This window comes from Cydia pomonella, chromosome 17 (genome assembly GCF_033807575.1).
Source record: "Cydia pomonella isolate Wapato2018A chromosome 17, ilCydPomo1, whole genome shotgun sequence".
NCBI lineage: Eukaryota > Metazoa > Arthropoda > Insecta > Lepidoptera > Tortricidae > Cydia > Cydia pomonella.
Genome location: NC_084719.1, coordinates 12,366,046 through 12,381,726, shown reverse-complemented (window position 1 = coordinate 12,381,726; position 15,681 = coordinate 12,366,046).

Genomic DNA, 15,681 nt, shown 5'->3' with positions numbered 1-15,681 from the left:
TTCACCATGTCTGTCTGTCCGAGGGTTTGCTCCGTGATCTTTAGTGCTAAATAGCTGTAATTTGGCATGGATACATAAATCATGCATTGCGACAGAACGGGTAAAATAAAAACTATAAAAAAAATTAGGATACCTCTCATACAAAATGTTTTTACTTTAATAATTTTTTGCTTTGACCCTGTAGTGTGGCGTATGGTTGGATAAGGTCTTTCAAAACGAATAATGGTCTCCAAAAACCTTTTTTTAAATAAAGTTATTATTTTCGGAAATAATCGCTCCGAAAGAAAAAAAAAATGTAGGGAGGAATTTCGATCTTTTTATTTTTTTACTAATCCATTTTAAAACAGCCTAATCTTAATGAAGTTGTGTTATTTTATCATAGTTCCTTTCTTTTATATAGGTTTCCTCCTTACCTTCGGTTTTCATCATCAGATTAGGTCGATTTTGCCAAATTTTGACAAACGGTCAGAAAAATAGTTTGCAGATGGTTTGCAGGTTTTGAAAACAACTTACGAGTATTAAAAGTTAAATAAAAGCATGTAGGGATACTGTGTTACAACATCAATATTATTAAGTTTAATAAAAACTTGTAAAAATAGGTGAAAAGTGAGTCGGACCTAAGAAGTGGGAACTAATGGCTAAGTGAGCCAAAAAACAAGGCCGAGGCTGAGCCCCACGAGCTGAATATCCGGACCGATCGAACCACCCGATTTCGTAGCGTTCCCGTGCGAAACTGAAGGCCAACCTGCAGGAAAGCAGAGCCTAGAATGAAACCAATGCCAGAGTGTGAACGAGGCCGTAGGCCGAGCTCCGTATAAGGGTGGAGGCCCGGAGCGTTCAATCGCGGCGCGCCACCATGCAAAGACTGAATCGTAGGAGAACAGAGTTTGGAATTGATCTCGGCTCGCCTGCTGTTCGGCCTTAGTTCTTGCTCGAAAGTGCGACTTGCTGGGATGCTTTGGGTATCCGACCCTATGTAGGGCTTTACATCCGGCTTATGCGAATGCAAAGCCCTGCATAGGGGCCCCGCTGTTTTCTTTTTATAACATTTTGACAATTAGATCATATGTATCACGGCTTGGCAGCAACTCGGCATATTTTGGGCGCCCGGCCAGCCGTAGAGGAGCGAGTCCTTTGGCCTCCTACGGGCTCAAAGCTGATCATCATTAGGCATTAGCTGTAAGGTGCAATTTGTTATTCGAAATAATAATTAGTAAATAAATCATCCTTCCTTGCTTTTCACTAATATGTTTTTAAACACAGTATCTTCTTTTGTTCGTTTCCGAGCTCTGCTGTTTCCTGCAGCTTAGCCATGCACAAAAGTTTGCACCTTCCCCAACACTCTGCACCTTCGGTTTTATGCTAAACTCTGCTCTAGGTCTTTGCGTAAGCCTAAAAAAATCTTTAAATTTGGTATCATTATAAAGAAAAATAGACAGGATAATAACAAATAATAATAATTGATCAATATTGTTACTGAGTTACGCAAAAAAATACATTGTAAATAAAATGTGGTAGTACAGAATCCGCGGAGTGCGAGTTCTACTTGAACTTGGCCTGTTCCGCATGCCGAAATCGCATGGTCAGGGTCGGAGCGCGGGGCCCCCCTTAGGCGCGGGGCCCTTAGCATATGCTTTTTCTGCTGTTCGGTTAATCCGCCACTGAAAAAGGGTGTAATTTATACAATTTTGTTTTAACTATGTTAGAAAAATGCCACATGCCACTCAGTGTTTCTAAAGAACCGAGTACAACAAGTAGTGTTACTACAGATAGAGTCAGATATGTAGATAAGTTGCCAGCGATTTTGATAGCCCAGCCTCAGGCACTGCACAGGCTAAGTTAAGGTAAGGTTAAGTAAACGTCATAATTTCAAAGAATTTTGACGTTTAAAATAACACCTGCACCGTCTGGGCTGCCAAAATCGTTGTCAACTTATCATAGTTTGACTCTAGAAGTTGCGGAAAGTTTCCAAAATTTTGGAAAATATCTCGGAAATTTCCGGAAAATTCACAGGAAGCAAAGGAATCTCTTATTTTGGAAAAAGAGAGTTTTAATTCGTACATATTTGAAGTTTCTGATTTTTTACCAAGTGGAAATTTGGCAATTATGGAAACATTCCGACGGCCCTTCAGTAAGTGTTACGTTAAAAACTCGCTAAGTCCTGTGACTTGTCGCCGACACTAAAAGGATTCTGCGGTCATCGGGAAAGCGTGTTTTCCTTCAGACACCAAACGCATTCCTAATCGTCACTAAGAGCTATGAACCCAATTACGCAATCAAAAACAATAGCACAGACTAACTACATTAACACAGCCGATATGCCACTGTAGAAAAATCACAGTCATTGTTTTTGGTTATCAATATAGCTCATCTAAATGCGCTGAACAACAACATTGTTTATGCTCGATTTCTGCTAAGCGTAGGCTTCGCTTTCTTGGGCTAATTTTGCTCAGAACGGAAAAATTTAATAATAAGCAAGTAGGTAAGTAAATATTATTTATTGCAACAAAAAGAGAATAAATGGCAAAACATTTCAATAAATTAATTAAGGTAACATGGCTGAAATAAAACAATTAACGACAATAATGCAATTTAATTAACACAACCATGCAATGAAAACCTCAATTTTTTCCTTTCCAAAATGATGTGAAATTGACGTACCGTTTTACTGATAAATAGACGGTCATCTGACACTACAATGACAATTACGTACCTGTCTATTTCCGGGTCGATAAGTAACGATAGTACCTACCGGAGCCTACCGCGAAAACCGAAATTCGCAAATTTCGAGGATCTTTCGCTTTTACTCTCACTAAGACGTAATTAGAGTGACAGAAAAATGATCGCAATTGACGAACTTTGATTTTCGCGGTTATAGCCCTGGCACCAATATGTTTGTGTCCGCCGAGACTCTGTGTTTAATCTGCGACAATACGTCACCAAATCCTGCGAATTTAGCTTTCTCCATTTATATAATATATGTGCTACAGTCTATTAGTCGTTTTTAGTAAAATAAAGTATTAGTAAAACGTATTTTTTTGCTCCAATAGACTTTATAAAAAATACTGTATTATGTAATGTAATAAAAACTGTATTATATTTTATTGTTTTTGAAGTCAGTTTTTTTGGAAAATGTTCATACGTACGTACAAGTAAATTTGGTTGCACATATTTATGCTAAGAGCTGTCCAATGGAAAGTGAACCATAAACTGCTAAAGAATCAATTTCCTCGACCGTACAAGTAGGCTATGCAGCCCCATCACATAGGTATGTGTATAGGTAGGTACCTGTAATAAATTAATAACAGTAAATGAAAAGTTCGAATCGATTTTCCAATGTCACTTACTCTCCTTATGTTCTTGCGAGACAGTACGGCTCTTCGTGTTTGCCACGCAGGGTATAAAAATCTGAGGCATTATAAGGTGTGTTTCCGGTACTGGTTGTCCAAACGAAAACAGTCCCGGAATCGGTTCTTGCCAAACAATACCCAGTACCGGGAACATCTGCACTGTGCACGAGCGCATCTACGCAGAGTGCTGGTGGTATTCGGTGTGTATCATGTTTAAGCTACCTACGCAGATTAGCTAGACACGCAAGGACTCGTCCGCCGAGTTCGATATCTCCTATTTATGCATGATTTCAAAAATTCCAAGAATGGAACTGATTATAACTATCTTTGGCAAGGAAGGATATATTAGGTACATATATATTATTGTAGATGATTGTACCTACCTAAAATAGTAATAGTAACATTGCTACCACACGCACACACCCAAAAATGTGTAAATCAATCGGCCAATCTGTTAAAAATTAAAGCTATAAAACAACTCTATGCTATCCATAAAACAAATAGCTCGTTAGGATTTTAGCTCGTTTAATAATCGGATGCTAGAGCGAGCATCGCTGTTTAGATACTGAGCCAGAATGGCAAAGTTTAAATGGCTCCAAGACAGGTGCCGGGTCTTACCTTCTAATGCTATTAATTAATAATCTAAGATATCTATCGTATATATCAAAAACAAGATGAATGTTCCATTATTTTAGCAAACGCTAAATAAAGAAAGTCTTGTCCAAAAACTTTGATCGATGTGTCTGACTGATATCAGGCTCAGAGGTCAATCCGTCGCCCGCCATACAAAATTGCGTTCAAAAGCCGAGTACCTACAGTAAACCTCGATGCAACTCTATTATAGGCAGAAGTGTGACATAATAATAATCATCACCCGCCGCTAGTGATGTGAACGATGTATAGATCCATATCGATGTTAAATAAACTGAGAGCATGGAATGAATATTTTGAGCACGTAGATTCATATTTTGATAGGTTAATCAAATTTAGGTGTAAGGGTGCACGGAAGCTTCTGGCAAAAGAGAGCAGACAGTAGGAAGTATACTATGATTTTTGATAGGAGGATACTTTTTTTTTATAAACGTTTTAAAAATCATAAGAATATTACATATCGACTATGTTTACCTATTGTTTTTAAGGTAGTCGGTAACATGCCATGATTATACATGTCACTGCAAGAAACTAGAGAAGTTTTAAAACTTGTATAAAATTTATTACAGTGATGTAGTTGGAACTTAGGACGCGCAACATTATTCTTTAATAGGGAATATTATGCGAAACTCTGCGTAGGGGGCGCCACTACCACAGTCCATCACAATCTGAGGGTCTACCGCGACAAGAAAATCTAAATTTCGTTATCTAACCTCTCTATCACTCTTGCATATTCGAGCAATGAAGACACTGATAACTCAATTTCGATTTTCGCGTTTCCCGGTAAGCCCTTTGTAAACAAACCGCTTATTATCTGTGAAAAGTTGTCAAAAACTTGAGTTAAACAATTTTGAATCTCCTCGATTATTTATTGTAAAAATTAAATTAGATATTAATAACAAACACCGAGCTGCCCTTCTAAACTGTTTATATGGAAATGGGATAAACACGTTGCACGGCTGGACCGTTAGGCCAAATTAGACTCTGCGGGTCGGCCGGAGTAGAAGCAGATCAAAAAAGAGATGACAGACACACTTTGATGCATTTTATAGCGACATTTATTTTCATTTTCATTTATTCACTTAAATACAATGTAAGTTTACAGTATGTCATCACACCAAAGCACTTACACGCTAAATTATTAATTATACATAAAGAGAAAATATGTCAGAAAGAGAAATAGTCAAATAAGAAATTACAATTATTTATCGGTCACAAAAAATAATAATACTACTAAATAAAGATAAATAAAGAAATACTAATAAAACAACTCATGATTCATTCAAATTATTTAGGAACTGTTTGGCAATACAACATAATTGGGCAAATTTTCCGGTAAACATGTCAGCCTCCTCGTGCTGAGTGAGCATTAAGTGCAGTAAAGATATTGCGCGCGTGGTAGGAGCGTGTCGAGCGTGGCACGTGCGAGCGGACACGCGCTGCAACAGGCCCGGTCGGCGGCGCGGCGCCACCGCCACGCCTTTTATATCCTGGGGGAGCCTCACCGGAACCACCAACCTGATCCTCTCTAGCACAGCTGGGCAGTCCACTCTGTGGTGTACAACATAAAGATAGTGGACTAACAACAACAACTTCCTCTTCATCCGAAGCGTGTCTAGCCCAACCATCCCGGAGACAAACAATGAAGGGTACAGGTATGGATAATACCTGTAGGCTTTGCGATACAACCAGCGGGCGAATTTACGCTGTACTCTTTCCCCCATCAAGGAGTTTTTAGCCTCGTAGGGATCCCAAATAACAGGCCCATATTCCAACCTACTACGGACATAGGCACTGTATAGAATCACAGCTACTCCGACATGGAACTGCTTCGACGCCCTCATGACGAAACCTAGGGTTTTACTAGCCTGCTTACAAATACCAGTTACGTATTTATGGAAATCAAGTTTAGTATCTAAGACTAAACCTAGGTCCATAATTTCCTGAACTCTTTCCAAACCAACGTTCCCCAGGCTATAATCGGCTAAAAGTGGCGAGCGCTTACGTGAGAAGGTAAGGCGCTTACCTTACATTTTGCTGTATTAAAAGGCAGCCGGATTTCTACACTCCATTCAGCTGCCGCATTGATATCGCTCTGCAATGCAGCGCTATCCACCATACTGCTGACGCCGAGCAACAACTTTAGGTCGTCCGCAAAAAGCAAATAATCAGCTGAGCGAATTGTGTCAGGCAAATCGTGCAGATATGCAGGAATGTAATGGGAATGGGCATTACCAAGCGGTGATGAGTGGCAACAGAGAGTTGAGGTGTGCCCAGTAGTGGGACACAAATTATAGGTAAACTGTTAAAAAAAACAGACTAATATTTATCGGTTTGATTATGAAACTACCGAAATCTTCGATACATATATGGTCGATAACAGCACATCACCATTACCTCAGGTCAATGGAAAGTAAGAGGCGAAAGGTTATGGAGCTCGCAATGGCACAATTCCACCGCCCGGCGAGTACGGTATGCTTCACCCACTTCCAAGGAATAGTTGGTAACTTTTCTATAGTAAAGTATATCTCACATCACAGATTGAAGAATACTTTAGTAACGCGTCTGAATTGAAACAATGTACCTACATTATTCTGCTCACAACACAAACCTTATCACGCTTACGGTGTCTAGTCTACTTGACTGATTTATGTATGATTGTGTGTATGTGTGTTGGACAAGTAACTAAAATAATTGAAAATATGTAGTACATACCTTTGTGTACTTAGCTAAGTGTAAAAAGTGTAATTTTTTCAATCGCAAACGTCACTTTTCACACAGACAGATCATATTAATAACAAATCCAGATCAAATCCATAAGCTGTTATTACAATAAGAATAAGCTTTTGTCTAAGCTTTGTTTTGGAAATCGGTTAAGAACACTTTGCTCTGACTTGCAGTTGCGGGTGAAAAGTATTACTTACCGGCTTCATTTAGACTAAAAATGGCTCTTTCAGAATTCACAACAGTTTGTCTAGCGACACTCCAGTGGAAAGCTCAATACGGAACCATAGGTTACGAGTATATCCTCATAAGACTAGTAAATACAAAAAATTCACTGTTCACACAATTGACACTTTTAAATACAAACGTTCTGTTCAGTTAAAGTGTTAAGTGGCAAATAGCGACTGCAGTAAAACTAGTTTCTATGTACACTTTCGTGTGTGTTTTGACTGTTGTTTATACCTCTAGTTGACAGTACCTATACCAATATAATTTTACGAGATCTTTTGAAGACGTGCTGTGTTGACGAACTGGGCGGCAATTTTAAAATTGCGATCGCTCGTTTTCGGCAATCGAAAATCTGTGGAAAACGGGGAAATGCTATTTTTATTGCTATTTGCTAGAAATTGGGAATCTAGTGGTATTGATTGACCAGTCGTTTTCAATTATATTAGTGGAAATTGAATGCCTAGAAGATATTATGGTGAAGATATTATGTTATTGAAGTTATTATTAACGGAAGAATAGAGCGATCGAAATTGAAAAATCGGCCCCCAGTTTTTACCCAATTTTTATTTTTTATTTTTTTTATTATTAACATAAAATGATACATCTCAAACTGATACGGAGTCCCACAAAACAGTTTACACGGTTTGACTGTGGGATCGTGCAGTCTCTACTCTCTTATATTTATATAACAATGAGATTCGTTTCGATATCTATATGCTTAATAATTATTTTATGCAGTTTACAAGGTAACTACGCAGCTTTTTACCAACCTTAACTTTGTTGGCTTCCTGTCTGATGTCAGAGGGATATAACAGACAATTTTCATAATTATGAATATTTTCACATGAAACTTTATATATAATTTATTTGGGCGGCTTTCTTTTTCTTCGGTGAAATGGGCGAGGAGGACGTATTTTGAAGACTAGCCGGATATTTGCTAAAACCGAGACAGACGGGGATTAAAGGATGAGGCCTATGCCCAACAGTGAGACACTCCATAGGCATAGTACCTATAGAAATGGAAAAATATATTTTTTTTATTAACTTTCCAAGTCTTGAGCAATTTCCCACAAGTTTCCAAACATTTAAAAAGCATTATTCCACAACTTACACTTCTTTAAAAACTTACTATCTTTAATTATTATTTAGGTTAAACCTAATGCACATTTTGAAACTCCAACAGCAGTCATTTGCGAGTATGTAGATAGTTCTAATTTGAAGCCTGATTAAAGCTTAAAATGTTGATTACAGTAATTTTGGTTTCATACAGCCTTCATTGTTAGGTATAGGATGCTATTATCTTTCACAATTTCCTACCTGTCAGCAAAGATTCTTGCAGATCATAGTGCAATCTGGTATATACTTAGTAGTAGTTAGAAACGAGAACGTTGGAAAGGCTACTTTGAAAGATTAATGAATGAAGAGAATGATTGGAGCAGGGTACAGAATCACAAACTGATAAGTATGGGTGTAGTGAGAGAAATATGCATGGATGGAAGACTGGTTGTGAGCCATTGTGTGTGAACCATTCCCGACGAATGGTGCGACAGCATGCTGGTGCCCATATTTAAAAACAAAGGAGATGTACAGGAATGCAACAACTATAGAGGAATAAAGCTCATGTCACATAGCATGAAAATATGGGAAAAAGTGATAGAGAGACTCCTGAGAGACGAGAGTGATATAACACAAAACCAATTGGGCTATATACCAGGAAGAGGTAACAGACGCCATTTTTGCACTTCGCCAACTATGCGAAAGATATAGACGTGCAAAAAAGAACCTGCATATGGTGTTTGTGGACCTCGAAAAGGCATACGATAAAGTACCCCGAGAGGTTTTGTGGTGGGCTCTGAAAGAGAAATGCGTGCCTGGGAAGTATGTGGAGCTAATTCGGTCAATGTACAACTGTTGTTGTACACGCGTCCGGTCAACTGCTGGCACCACCGACAGATTCAGTGTCACGGTAGGCTTGCACCAGAGATCGGCTCTGAGTCCCTACCTCTTTCTGCTTATTATGGACGCTCTGTCGTCGGATATACAAGAGGAGGCACCCTGGTGTATGCTTTTCGCTGATGACATTGTGCTTGTGGGTGAAGACGGACTCGAGGTACAGAGCAGACTTGACGATCACGTGCGATGGCGATATTGACCGTGAAGTGAAAAACCGGCTTAGCACAGGATGAACGAAATGGCGACAGGTCACGGGAACAATTTGTGACGCCCGGATGCCCTTCCGACTGAAGGGTAAAATTTATAAAGCCATCATAAGACCTGTCGTCAGGTATGGATCAGAGTGTTGGGCCCTAAAAGTGACGGATGAAAAGAGATTGCACGTAGCGGAAATGAGAATGTTAAGATGGATGTGTGGTGTGACAAGAATGGATAGGATAGGGAATGAGTATATAAGAGGAAGCCTGAAAGTTGCACCCATAATAGATAAAGTAAAAGCGAATCGCCTAGCGTGGTATGGACATGTGATGCGGAGGGATGAAAGTCATGTGACAAGAAAGGTATTACGAATGAATGTGGAGGGATGGAACGGGAGAGGAAAACCTAGGAAAAGGTGGATGGATTGTGTGAGAGATGACATGAAACGAACGCGAGTGAATGATGAGATGACGGGTGACAGAAAGATATGGAAGAAAAAGACATGCTGCGCCGACCCCAAATGAATGGGATAAGGGCAAGCGAATGATGAGTTAATACTAAACTGATTTTGGAGTTGGTAATACCAATAAGAATAAAATGGCAAGAAGTAAAAAAAGCATACTGCCCCGAAGACTCATTGCAGTTTACGATAAGTGGTTTTCTTGTTGTGTTACAGACTACACATGTCTTTATACCGCACCAAGTGGCGAGCGCGATATTTTTTTTTACATTAACCGTATTTTTTAAATAAAGAAGGGATATCTATCCCATCCCGAGTAACGGCCGTAACAGCAAATAAAAAAACCGGCCAAGTGCGAGTCGAACTTGCGCACGAAGGGTTCCGTACCATTACCTAAAAATCACTTTTTTGTATGGGAGCCCCCTCAAATATTTATTTTATTCTGTTTTTAGTATTTGTTGTTATAGCGGCAACAAAAATACATAATCTGTAGAAATTTCAATTGGGATTGACTATGACGGTTCATGAGATACAGCCCGGTGACAGACGGACGGACAGCAGCGGAGTCTCAGTAATAGGGTCCCGTTTGACCCTTTGGGTACGGAACCCTAAAGACTACTTAGTTTTTTTTTTTAAGAGATTAAATGAGTTTTCCTTTCGCTGTGTGGTTGGAGAGTTGGGGACGTTATATGTGCAATCGCCAATATATCAGAGCGGCCATGTACTAAAAAAATTAGAACATGCACTTTAACGTTTTGATAATGAAGGTTTTATTCAGATATTTGTGAACACCTTGGCCGCGCTGATATATTTGATGGCACTGTACTCTTGGTTGCTGCTCCACAGTACTTATTTATGTGGTAAGTTGTGAGATGCAAGCGACGAGAGCATATTGCGTGAATCCGAATCACATGTAAATCGTTTTTAACCGATTGCGTCAGACGGACATTAGCCCGATATGCATCTGCCGCTATAACCGACTGTTTGCCAACCGACCAATTGGACAATAGGTATATCTGCAGTTTGAGAAACAAAATGATTTCAGGCAAATCTATTTGAGGTAAATAATAATTGGGGATTTATCATGAATCTAGTATAACTGGATCAGGCATGAGCGGTGGGGGGAAATGACGGAACGGGATAGTCTTATGTACCTATATTTCAGTAGGAGTAACAGAGAAAGCGCTATTATTGTTTGTCCTTGTCACAGTCTATTAATCAATCATTCACTTTATTTGCAATAGAACATTCTTGGATGCCTTTAAGCCAGTAGCTTGATCTTGATAGTATGATAAAAATGTCAGTAATAGTGTTTTCGTTTTCTTCCTGTGAAATAACCATACTAGCGTCCAGTAGAACTGACACAAGAGAACATCATGTTCTCGTTTGATTGTATTATTTTAGTTTTGGACACTTAGAGACCTTATACACCTCTAAGATTTTATTTTATTTTAAATTTTATTTTATTTTAAATTTCATTTTATTTTAATACCTATTTTAATGATTTGGACACTTAGAGACCTGTACATCTCTAAGTCAATTTAAATTTATAATTTAGTTTTATAGGTAGGCACTCCTTATGAATAATATGTAGTCGCGTTTATGTGGCGCTATGCCGTCTTTAATGCAACTTACAAGCACAAATGTTGTATCTCACAATTTTTTTTATTATATTTATATTAATACAACCCGGCAGCTTGAACATGTCATGCTCGCTTAAAAGTCTTTACTTACGGTGGCGTCGTTGATCGGGTCGCCACTTTCCCGAATGAAGGTTGAGGGAGGCGATGGCTGAGATACACGTCATACTCGTGAACGGGTGCTGTTTGTGGAGACCGGTCTGTTTAAGCTTACACGGGGTACAGGTTATGTTAAAGTATGTAACTTTACTTTTGAGTGACATTAACGTGAGACACTTCATTCGGTTCTTGTCTGTTTTAATTTATTTGTCTTTTAATTATTTATATAAGAATTCAAGCCTTGGCGACCCTCTACATCTCTAAGGATAATTTAATATATATTTTTATATTTTATCTCTGACACTTAGAGACTTATACATCTCTAAAGAATTTTAGTATTTTATGGTTTTATTTTTTTATCATAGTTTTTTTTTGTGTAATTTGACATTTAGAGACAGTATACATCTCTAATAAAGTATTTATTATTTCATAGATTCGATATTTGTAATTGTTTTTTTTTTTTAAATTTATTGTTTGTAAAAATGGACATGTAAAAGTGCCCCTGTGGCCTATTTGCTGAATAAATGTTTGATATTTGATATTTGATATTTGATATTTGATCTTAAATGCATGCAAACACAATTATAATATGGTACGCAATAAAGTAAAAAAAAAAAAAAAAAACAATCGCAATGATAACAATGCATTACAGATAAAGATGTCAGAATTACATGTAGGCTTAGTATATATGTCAACTATTATTATTAGATCTCATACATTTTAATTTATAGCATTTGCAAAATATTCGTTAATAGTATAATAAGGCTTATTTATAAAGTAGTCTGTTAATTTAATTTCAAATGTCCTTTGATCCTTACATGTTTTTATGTTAATGTCCAATTAATTGAACACTTGCGGTGTTGTGTCAACTTTTATTGAAATGTTGGAAATTACTTTTAGTATTCAAAAAATCATTCTTAGCTCTCAAGTTTCTGGAGGTATTTTGTCTACTTATTTGGAATCGGTCTTTGTTTTTGAAAACATATAAACAAATACAATAAAGATAGAGATATCACAGTTAATTTAATACTTTGTGCTCTGTAAACAATTCTCTATGAGTAGCAGGCACACGGGTATATCGTGCGAGATATCGCAGGGCTTTTGTCTGTTTAAGGAGTACTGCATTTAAAAACTCTTGGTAGAATTAATTCTTAAGCCATTCGATAAAAACCAAGTACATAATTTAGACCAACAATCTTAAATTTTTAAATTGAGATCTATTTCTGTGTGAGCTTTTATTACAATACTGGTGTCGTCGGCATAGAGATACGGCGTTCCACCCGTTAGACATTGTGGTAAATCATTGATAAATATAATGAAAAGCAGTGGGCCCAGCACAGAACCTTGTGGAACGCCGTATCTTATGACCCTTTCTCTCGAATGAACTGCATCTTCAGTTCCTCTAATCTCAACATATTGAGATCTCTCGCTCAGAAATGACTTCAGCTAATAAATAATAATTCAACTAATAAATTCTATTTTTTTTATTCCCCGCCGTAAATTTTAGTACGGTTTATGGTGGGCAACCCGATCAAATTACGTAGGTTGTTTTTGGTATGTTGTCAGGAATGTTAAAACGTGTTTTTAATTTTGTGGCATTGTGGCATTATGCATTATTATGCATTTATGGATAATGCATTTAAAAAGACTGGGCCTGTACAGGCGCACGCCTTCGTGAACGAACCATATCTACATACATGTATATTAGATATATTACGTACAGGTACTTATATCTATACATATGTAGATCTAAGAGTTAATTACGTACATACATACTGCTCATGGATTGTGAAATTGCTAAAAACGGAATAGTCATTAAAATGCCATATAATTATCGAGCCTGCTCACAAAATTATACAACAATCGGTTGAAAAATGCGACCTGTACAGAGGAACAGCCGGACAGACACACGAAGGTATTTTTGCCCAAGCTGAAGTTTCGATCTTGTCTCACGCTTTTCGGTCAAAAAAGTATTCCTGTGCTGCGGTGTTACATAGGTTACAGTAAATTACACAATCGTTAACATATAATGTAAATGAACAAAGTATTAATAAAAAAGTAAAGTTAAGTATTTTTATTTGTTGTAAGTATATAGTAGGTACTTTGCACTGCCGACTTTATGACGTCACAGTAACTACCCCCACCATTTTCCCCTTCGGCCGCGTACTCAACCAGAGCTTCGTAACCAGATGCGATCGAAAACTATTTCTGCCTTGTACGAAACCGGTTGCGATCAAAAACTAATTTCGTCTTACCCGTAACCAGTTACGATCGAACACTTCTCGTTCTTATACGAAACCAATGTCTGGGCCATCTAGCTATACATTTTTTTTTCAAATATTTTGTCATGATACTCATGATAATTTCTTATCCTGTGCATTTTTTGGAAACTATTGATTTAACAAAACTCAACTCAAGCCAGTGTCTTTTAAGGAACAAGGTTACATTGTATTTGCCAACAAAGTACCTATTTGAATATTATCAACTGGTACAATTTTTGTGTTCTGATTTTTGACTAGATATATAACGTGTACAGTACTTATACTGTATAACAAGGTGTATAAATATAATCTTAGCTGACTTTATCAACGGTCGAAAGGTTTCGTACAACAAAGAAAAGTGTTCGATCGTAACTGATAACTAGTAAAACGGAATTAGTTTTTGATCGCAACCGGTTTCGTACAAGGCAGAAATAGTTTTCGATCGCATCTGGTTACGAAGCTCTGGTTGCGTACGCGGCCGAAGGGCCATTTTCGCGCTTGTCATCTCATATATTCATGTTCAAGACATCAAACTGAATGCATTCATACCATATTCACCCACATTCGAGATGACATAGCGAAAATCGATTTCTTGAAGACTTCTAGACAAAATACCGACTTACTATGCTTGGAAATTAAGAAATCTAGGTACGCGAAACGAAAAGTTCCCGCTCCTGTTAATCTCGCTGATAAATTAATGTCTGGTTATTTTTTTTGTAATCGTCTGTTTTAAACTAGATTATTTATTACTAATTTATTTATTACTACTAAGTAGGGTATTTGGACCAAGCCAAGGAGAAACTCAACGTAGTGACTTATCAGGAGCTCAAAACAGTGGCAGAGAGAAGAACAGAATGGTGGTTACTCCACCGACAAGAGCAAGGCTCTTAAGACTTATGATTATGATGAAGTAGGTTATAAACATACCTACAATAGGTAACTAGATAAAAACAAGCGAGCCAGTCAATATGAATGGATTTGACCCTCGAGGTGTCAATGAGATGAGGTCGAACTCGAAAGTGCTCCGTAGCGACAGAGGAGGCCTATTCAAGTATTCATTCATGTTGCCAGGATTATATGTTAAACTGAAACGTCTGGTCGTTAGGAGAAAGTAGAAGTACCTAAAGGGGCACTGATTAACAGTCCGCCGGAGCCGGACGGTATCGGCCTGTCAATTAGAACAAAAAGTTGACAGTTCCGAACAACTGACAGGCCGGTACCGTCCGGCAGACTGTTAGTCAGTGGGCTCCTTTAGGCTAGACAGATTTTTTTTCATCTTAAGAAATTGAATTTAGAACCTTCTTTAATTTTAGTTCATAATTCAATCCGTATTTAATATTTTAAATAAAGAGACATCGGGTATTAAAAATTTAAAACGAATATAACTCACGCAAACACCATAAGGTGAATATTATAATATGGACAGCCAGTGGTACTTTCCAAACAACATTAACATTATAATACCCACCTATAAATTTAATAATGACAATATAATAAAATTAATATGTAAAACACTGTCATAAAACATGTGATTACGCATCAGGACATTGAGAAAAAAGAAACAAAAGAAAGTTGCAGAAGATAAAAATTCTAACTTCATTGGCTATGTTTTGGCTTTCATTTGACTTATGTTTTGGCCGCTTCAAAAACGAAAGGTTAGTCGTAATGTGTAGTCGTAAATGCGTTGCGGGTCATCGAGTGCCCATTTATAGTCGACGATATCACACAAGTCATGAAGTTGGAGAACGTAGTAGGAAGAGAAAGACGGGAATAATATGGGCTATTTCATAGATAAAAATACTTCGATGTGGTGTAGACTTTCTGCTGTCAAATTGTAAATTCCATTTGAATAGGTTTACGGGAATGATACGGGAGGAATACGGGACTTTGATTCTATACTTTTTGTAAACCCTGTTTATGTTATCATCAACGCTCGTCTCATCAGTTTTTCGTGTATTTCTTATTTCGTATCATTCTATATTCATCACCTGTTGATCAACAATAACATAAAAACAGCGAAGAGAGACAAAGAGCGAACAAGCCGAATATAGAACGAGTGACGAATACAGAATGATAATGAAAAAGAAATAAACCCTTTTTTTGCGAAAAAGAAGATA